The sequence below is a fragment of the Eumetopias jubatus genome, unplaced genomic scaffold, assembly GCF_037043125.1.
Source record: "Eumetopias jubatus isolate StellerSeaLion01/CBP00866 unplaced genomic scaffold, mEumJub1_p1.0 scaffold_16, whole genome shotgun sequence".
NCBI classification, from domain to species: Eukaryota; Metazoa; Chordata; class Mammalia; order Carnivora; family Otariidae; genus Eumetopias; species Eumetopias jubatus.
Window position 1 is genome coordinate 65,851,396 of NW_028274822.1, and position 8,348 is coordinate 65,859,743.

Genomic DNA, 8,348 nt, shown 5'->3' on the forward strand with positions numbered 1-8,348 from the left:
TCTGATAGCCTGTGTCTTTTGATTGGGGCATTTAGCCCATTTACTTTCAGGGTAACTATTGAAAGTTATGAATTTAGTGCCACTGTATTGTTTGTAAGGTGACTGTTCCTGTATATTGTCTGTGTTCCTTTCTGGTCTATGCTGCTTTTAGGTTCTCTTTGCTTAGAGGACCCCTTTCAATATTTCTTGTAGGGCTGGTTTCGTGTGTGCAAATTCCTTTAGTTTTTGTTTGTCCTGGAAGCTTTTTATCTCTCCTTCAATTTTTAATGACAGCCTAGCTGGATATAGAATTCTTGGCTGCAATTCTTGGTTTGATCATGGGAGCTTTTGTGCCCTGCAAGCTTTCTGTACAGCTTTGGAGGACGAGAGTGAAAATGGTGGCCTCCCAATCCCCGCCTGGAGGACCTGGGAACTCGGGGCCCCGCTCCTCAGTGCGCCCCCAGAGAAAAGCAGTCAGTCACTCCCGTGTCCCCGGTCTCCGGCCGCACTCCGTGCTCACCCAGCCTGTGACCGAGCGTTTCTATCTTTGGCACCCGACTCTGTGTGGAGTCTCCAAACCCAGCAGTTTCATGCGGTGTGTGCCCGCGCTGCTCCTCCCAGGGGAGGAAGGGGAGTCTCCCGGGATCTACCACTTGTTGGGTCCCTGCTAGAGGAGCAGTGGCCTGACTGCCGTGGATCACGGTTTATGGCAACCCCGAGGTGAGAGCCTGCACCTCGGCTCCGTCTCTGCAGCTGTCTTCCCCGTTCCGATACCTGGGAGCTCTGCCGCACTCAGGCACCCCCAGTCTTTCTGTGACCCTGAGGGTCCTGAGACCACACTGTCCCATGAGGGTTCCACTCCCAGCCTAGTCACTGGAGCAACGTTCCTCAGTGGAGCCAACTTCTAAAAGTTCGGATTTTGTGCTCCGCGGCTCTATCACTTGCCAGAAGCAGCTGACGGGAGGCCCCCTCCCCCGCCGTCTATCCTCCCGAATATCGCCTCGGATTCACTTCTCCGCATGTCCTACCTTCCAGAAAGTGGTCGCTTTTCTTTTCAGAGAGTTGTTGCTATTCTTTTCTTCAATCTCCTGTTGAGTTTGTAGGTGATCAGAATGGTTTGATCCCTATCCAGCCGAATTCCTGAGACCAGACGAAATCCAGGTCTCCTACTCCTCTTCCATCTTGCTCTGCCTAGCCAGGAAAGACGTTTTTAAACAAGGTTTTTTTAAATAAAAGATTTATAGAATGGCAGATATAAAATGAATATTTAAGTCTTTATGTGGCCCCTCCCGGGGCATCCTTTTTTTTTTTTTTTTTTTTAGTTCATGTAAAATACAGTGCAGTATTGGTTTCTGGAGTAGAATTCAGTGCTTCATCACTTATAAATAGCACTCAGTGGTGATCACAACAAGTGCCCTCTTTTATACCCATCGTCCATCTGCCCAACCCGGACCCACTTCCCTCCATCAACCCACAGTGTGCAGAGCTGTCTGCACTCTGAAAGTTCTATCATAACCAACCCATCGCCATGGTGACTGATGATGCAACCATTTCAACTTCCATTTCAACTGTCACTCTGTGAGCCGAGCCCTTGCAGTTTGGTAACAGGGGTGAAGTTTCCCACGATGGGCAACCTGAATTGCTGTTCTACAGGTATGTTCATATGGATTTTCTGAATTCTCTTCTCTCAAGTTGGCTGCCTCACTTCTAGAGAAATTTGTTTCCTTTTTTTTCTGTTCATGGCCACCTTCCAATTTGTCCACACTGATAGATGAATATTCTAGGTGTTCTGGATTAGTTACTTTTGATTGTTCGATGAAGCTGGCTTCCTTAAATACCTTCTAAATCCAGAAAACTGTACTATTTCTGAATGCCAGTTTCGTACATAGTCATACCGAGAACGCACACAGGGAACACACCACACTGCTCTCATTGGATCAGGAGAATCTTGATGCCATCCAAGAACACATTATAGGGAAAGGAATTACAAGTCACCTCTTCTTAAGGTGGACGACAAAATCTGGAAGCAACTGTGAGCAGTCTAAATCCAGACATTTTTAGAAGGAGAGAAACTGGAATATCTTTTGGTATTTTCATGGGTTGATGGGGAAGGGTTCATTGGCTGTCTAGATGATGCCTGGGAGAGAACGAGAAGGGACTGTGCGATCGGGTAGGTGGAATGAACATTTAGCAGCTGAGTAATGGGCTGTCTCCCTTCAAAGATAGTCCTGGGGTGGATTTTCAAGGCCGTGTGTATGGAGGGGACTCTCTAAGAGGAGACAGGAGACTGTCCCCTAACCCTAGACTGTTGAGAAAGGACAAAGAGACGTGAGAGTAGAGACTGCAAGTGGGGGAGGTAGGAAGGAGTAGGGAGGAACTCATTCCAGCCAGTGTAGCCTCATTTTAGTTCAGGCCACTCAGACCATTCCTTAGATCAACAGTAAGACATTCAGCATCAGAGACTGACTTCCTTAAAGCAAACATCTCCAGCCTGGATGGCCACTTCCACGATAATTCCCGTGAATTGCTGCTGGGGATTGGTGAGCTGAAGGCAAGCGAATTCCTGGTAGGGTCACAGTGTGACAGGTGGTTTGGAATGGCCTGGATTTTGAATCATCCTGGGAGCCAAGCAAAGCGCCCGTCACAGTGGGTGGTCAACTGCCCTTTGGGAAGAACCTGGGGGACTGAGCTGACATTGCAAAAAAATGGGGGAAAGTGGCCAAACTGCACTTCTCTGATGCTTCACTGAGGCTCAACTGGAAGAACCTCCAGCATATCTCATGACCAGAACCCTAACGCAGAGGTGAATTGGGATTGAAATTGTTCTTGTGGCACAGACACCTCCTGCAGGGCACAGGTGGATTTGAGAAAGTGAGGGCAGCTCTTGGTTCAGGGGTTCAGGACATTTCCTCGGGGGCCCTGGGCCAGTGTCAGGTCCTCAGGATCTCTCTCCCCAGGGAAACAACTACATTCCTGTGCCGGATCTATCACTCACCAGAGACAGTCACTTCATCTCCCTACCTTTTTAGGGCCCTCCACTATAAAATATGGGTTAGCCACCCCATATTTTCCGCTCCAATGCTGCTGGTGCGGGGATAACAAGAGGGGATGATACACTTTCTCTGAGAGCTGTAAAGCTTCATTCCCAGGTGAAGGACAAAGACTGAGCTTCCAACCTCCCATGCAGTGGAGTCATCCGAGTCCCATGTCTGGATTCACCCACTACCAGGTGTCTAGCTCATTCTATAGGAAATCAGAACCTGAATACCTCCAGAGCAATTGTGAAGCATCAGTCCTTTACTATGTGCGAGGCTCTACTTGGAGGAAATCACTTTTAGCATTTACAACAGCACACTGATGAATAGGAGGTATGAATATTTCCACATTTCAGAGCAGGAAACTGAGACACAGAGGGCTCTCGGTAACTCTCTCAGGTATGGGGACCTTCTAAATGGGATGTGAATCCAGGCCATCAGCCATGGTCACTGTGCTTTTGTTGCCTTTCTTTCACGTCCCTGCTACCTCACAGTAGTTGACCACAAAACCTGTCTGTTGGGGGACGTCAGGACACACCGCCCTGCAACATCTTCCTAAGTACAACGTTGAAGGACAAATGTCTGCTAGACAGTTGGTGAGTAGGGGGAGCAGAAGGTTGAACTAGGAGTAAATTATGACTCCTGCCCCGATGGCAAGATGCCAACAATGCTCTCTATTTCTATGCATTTCCCAGGACTCTGTGTGGAAGGAGGGAAGGAAGTTGTGGAGCCCTCCACAACCACTTCGGCGTCTTCCAAAAAAAAAAAAAGAAAAGTGTCCGCTTCTCCCTCCAAAACCAGGTCTTCCATATTGGGGACACCATGGAAGGTACTGTGGAAATTTACTCATTAAGTTGATTTAGAAATAATTCTTTTATTCAGTAGCATAGGCATAACAGAAGAATATAAAAATGCTGAGACAATTTTCTTATTATTTCATATACACATATTTAAATATATTAAGTCCATCACCATTAACTATAGAAGTCAAGATGAATTTCTCCCTGAAACTGGATCCATGTGTCATAGGAAAAAACTGTCAACTAGCTGAATGTATGGACCTTAGCTATTTTTTGAACACAAGTCAATACAGATCTCTCCATGAAACTCTGTTTCTCGATTTTTGGTAACTAGGCAACCATGGTTTGAACCGGTTTAGATTAACATAAAATTGGAATAGATAAGACAGGAAGTTCCCATATCCTACCCCTCCACTTCCCTCCATTAACCACATCTTACATGTGTGTACAATATACCTTACAATTAACGAAACAACCTCAAACTTTTTAAGAACTAGAGTCCACAGTTTACATTAAAATACATTATTTGTGTTTACCGTTCTACACGTTTGGCAAATGCGTAATGTCAAGTATTCCTGTTCCGGTGACAGACAGAAATCTGTGCACCAACGTTCGAGACAGCAGTATTGCCAGTAGCCATAGACACACACAACCCACAAATCCATCCTGTGAGGGAATGGAATACGTACACATAATGGAATGCTATTCAGCCATATGAAAAAACTAAAGTATTCAATATTCTACGAAATGGATGGGCCTTGAAGAACTAAGATGCTTTTTGAAAGAAGGCACGCACAGAAAGACATGTGTTACACGATCCCACTCTTTGAGGAAACGATAGTAGGGAAATTGGTAAACCCAGAACGTAGAAAGTAGGACGGAGGGGGGAACGGGTGGGGTGCAGCCATTTTTCATGGGTACAGATGTTACTTCGGATGGAAATGCTTTGGATATAGATGGTAGTGCTGACTTCAAAGCCTTACGCATGTAAATAGTGTTGTTGAGTAACACTTATTAATAAAAGCATAAACACTATATAGATTCCATCCCATAAAAAACTAATACTCCGAGGCAATAGAGGACAGATCCCGTCACAGCATAAATGCCGGGATGAAAGCTGACGTGGTCCCGTGACGGGGGAAGAAGTGGGAATGTGCCTGGCTTGGTCACCGATCACATACATTCACTGTGGCCCCGTGTCCACATCAGGGAAAACTCCCTGAGTCATTCCTGTGTAGTGCAACCAATACCCTGACAGCTACTCTGTGTTCTCCTAGATCCTGAGGAGTGCCAGACCGACGACCTTCCCAGGGACAGGACAGAGGAAGGGGCCCCACCTGTCCCTGATGTAAGCTCACCTCTCTTTCTCTGAGCTAGAAACGTCCCTTCCTTGATTTCCTCTTCCATCAGTGCAGGATGAAAATCCGGCACTACACCTTAGAGATGATAAAGCAGTCTCCTTTGTTGGAGGAATGCTGAGTGAAAGTCTGTTATGAACTGACAGTGGACACAAAACGGGTGACGAAGGAGGACAGCCTGTTACAAACTGTATGGGATTAAACACCTTTTCAGCTGAAAATGGTTCGCCTTGGAAAAGAATTTTCTCTCTGTTGACCAGAATGGACTTCAGAGGTCTGCCATGAAGGGCTCAAGCATCACTATATATGTCCTCTTTCACTTGGGTGGGGGGACCCTGGCTCAACCATTGTATCCCATCCAATTACCTGAAGTCCTTGCACCAAACAAAAGAGCTGTGAGAACAGTGTACAGGATGGTGTGATCCTCATAGTGTTTTATTTTCTCCAATCACAGCTGGATGCGGCGAGAAACAAAAACTGTACGTATTTAAGAGTATCACTCTTTGTGGTGAAGTCTAGGGTAAAAAGAAGTTTGCAACCTGATTTGGGGTTCCCCCAGGGAATGAGGGTTGGGGTAGTTTGAGAGCGACTGTCCAGTAAGGCACTGTGATCGCGTTGTACAGGGCCTGGAAGAACTATGGCATATAGAAGGTATGACTTGTGTGCATGTGCGTTGAAGGGCGCACACGCGCATGTGTGTGTCTGTGGGTGTGTGTGTCTATGTGTTATGATTGTTAATGTAGATGTGTGCAATTTCAGGAGGTATTTCTCACACTTCCATCATAATAAGACTGTCACCCTTCTGAAACACTCAAAACACCGTGGCACACTTTACATACTCATTCCCTCCATCACCACAGCTGTACCTAGAGGAGGTTTCCCTTTCCTTTCCTGAGATGGGGATGGTACGGAGATGAATGATCCAAACCCTTGACCTCCTCCATGGAGAGCCAAGCTGGGAACCACAAGCACACACTCGCCTCCTGTCCCCATCCACCCACACTCCCTTACTAGTTCTTGAGCAGCCACACCAGTGTCCTCACAGTGCCTCTGTATCCTCCTAGCTGCTCCCGAGGGCATGATTGAAAGACTCAGTTCGAAGGCAGAGGAAGAAACTGTGACTCTCCCTCAGGTAAAGTCATTTTTTTTAAGTTTGTATTTTTATGAGAGAGAGAGAGAGAGAGAGAGAGAGAGAGAGAGGAGGCAGGGTGAGTAGCAGAGGGAGAGGGAGAAGCTGGCTCCCCGTTGAGCACGGGGATCCATCCCAGTTCCCTGGGATCATGACCTGAGCTGAAGTCACACGCTTAAACAACTGAGACACTCAGGTCCTATGGTAAAGTCATTTTCTGTGTCTGAAATACAACCATTGTTTTATTTCTATTTCCTTGAACAACTGAGCATGTACATTCCAGAGGATATATACAATGTCCTCGGCATTGAGAGTTTCCTGTGAGTTTATACTACTAACTGACCCGTATTTAGAGGGGCATTAAAACAAACCTCACCACCAATTAGTTACACAATGTATGATAGCGGGCATTTTCCAGGAGACAATCTTGTCTGTGGAAAATAACTTTGTATTTGCTGATTAAAATGGACTTGTGAGATCTGACATTCAAAGGTGGAGCCTTTTTTGCAGGTGATTTTATTAGTTTTTTGATCATAAACTCAATGATGTATCCCATCTAGCTTGCTCACATCACCAAGAGAACAAAAGATGTGTGCCAACGGTTCGCACAGGATGATGTGATCCTTACAGTGTTTCCTTTTCTCTAACTGTAGGAGGAGGCAACCGGAAATGGTCCAAGTACATATTCTAAGATCAGTCAATTCTTGAGGACAAATCTAGCTGATGCACAAAGTGGGGCTTTCTCCTCCTCTTTGGTCTGGAGAGCTTCGCTGATTCTGGGCTCCTGCTGGGAATGGAGGCTGGGGTTGAGTGAGAAAAACTGATTGTCCTGTAGAAACCTATGGCCCTGTTCTACAGTCCCTGGAAGCAAGTAGGTCACTTAGGTGGTGTGGCTGGTGTGTATGAGGGTTGGGGGTTGTTTCTGTGAGTCGATGGGATGGGATTGTGCATGTGGGTGTGTGATTGCATGTGTTTCACCGGAAGACATTTCCCACATACACAGATCAATACAAGTGGCAAATTTCCAAAGGTAAACCTCATCCGCACAGTGCACACCACCTAGGACACCATATTCCTCTCCGACCGGAGCTACACCTGGAGGTTTGCTTAGGGCTCCCTTTCCTCAGATGGGAATGGGGCAGAAATGAAGGGCCCAACATCTGTCATAGTTGGGGATAATTCCCATCCATGACCAAAGCAGAGAAGAATCAGGAAGACATTTTGATCTATCAAAAAATCATCATTAGCCTTCAAAAATGCTCACAGCTTAAAAGCACATGCTGAAGGGTAAGTGGCAAATGAGGACTCCCAGTAAAGCTTCATCATTAGGTTGGTGCCTGACCAAACTTGCTGCAAATCTCCTGCATGGCCAGGTGAGAATGTCCGTGCTCTCACCAGGCCTCATGAACTTGCCACTTGCTGGCGGGGGGGGGGGGGGAATTCCTGGAAAGAATGGGTCCCACTGACTCTAGGACACACACATTGCACAGAAATGGAAGACTGGAAAGAAACAGCGTGTCGTTCACGGTGGCTATTTTGAAATGCAGGCATGTCAGTAGGTTGAAAGCCTGTATCTTTGATTTTCCTCATGATAAATGATTAGTGAACAAATATAAACCTGGAGGGTAGTTTTGGTAGGATTGAATGCAGTCTTGCAACACGGTGTTCTCTAAATGAATTCCAATCTTCTAGAAGAGATGATATCTGTGTAGGAGCAGCGTAGGTTTATCCTGGCAAAGAATCAGTCTTGAAAATGGCCACAACACAAGCTCACTTTTGCTGAACTTCAAAGGTCAGTAGGGTTCATAGGATTCTGTCAGTAAAACGTAGCATGCATATTAGTGTTTACCCTCTTTCAGATTGACGGTTTCACCCTGATTCAATTCCCTGTAGCTAAAATTCAGAGGCAGTCTTTCTCTTTACTTTCCTGCTCCTCTCCCTGACCGTTCTTGATGCAGCGGCAGATCAGTCCATACTCATGAACCACCCTTGCCATACTCTTGTGCACATGTCCACGCCAAGCAAAGCTCCCAAAGCAATTCCTGAG

The 8,348-nt window shown here is 46.3% G+C and overlaps 1 long non-coding RNA gene across 1 annotated transcript; it reads left to right on the forward strand.

The window, feature by feature from the left end:
* Positions 1–1,468: 1,468 nt before the first annotated feature.
* Positions 1,469–7,082, forward strand: LOC148162296 (uncharacterized). The gene is made up of 6 exons (XR_015766960.1): positions 1,469–1,632; positions 3,509–3,610; positions 3,710–3,843; positions 5,092–5,162; positions 6,237–6,304; positions 6,955–7,082. It is a non-coding gene; the product is annotated as an uncharacterized LOC148162296 (long non-coding RNA).
* Positions 7,083–8,348: the final 1,266 nt, after the last annotated feature.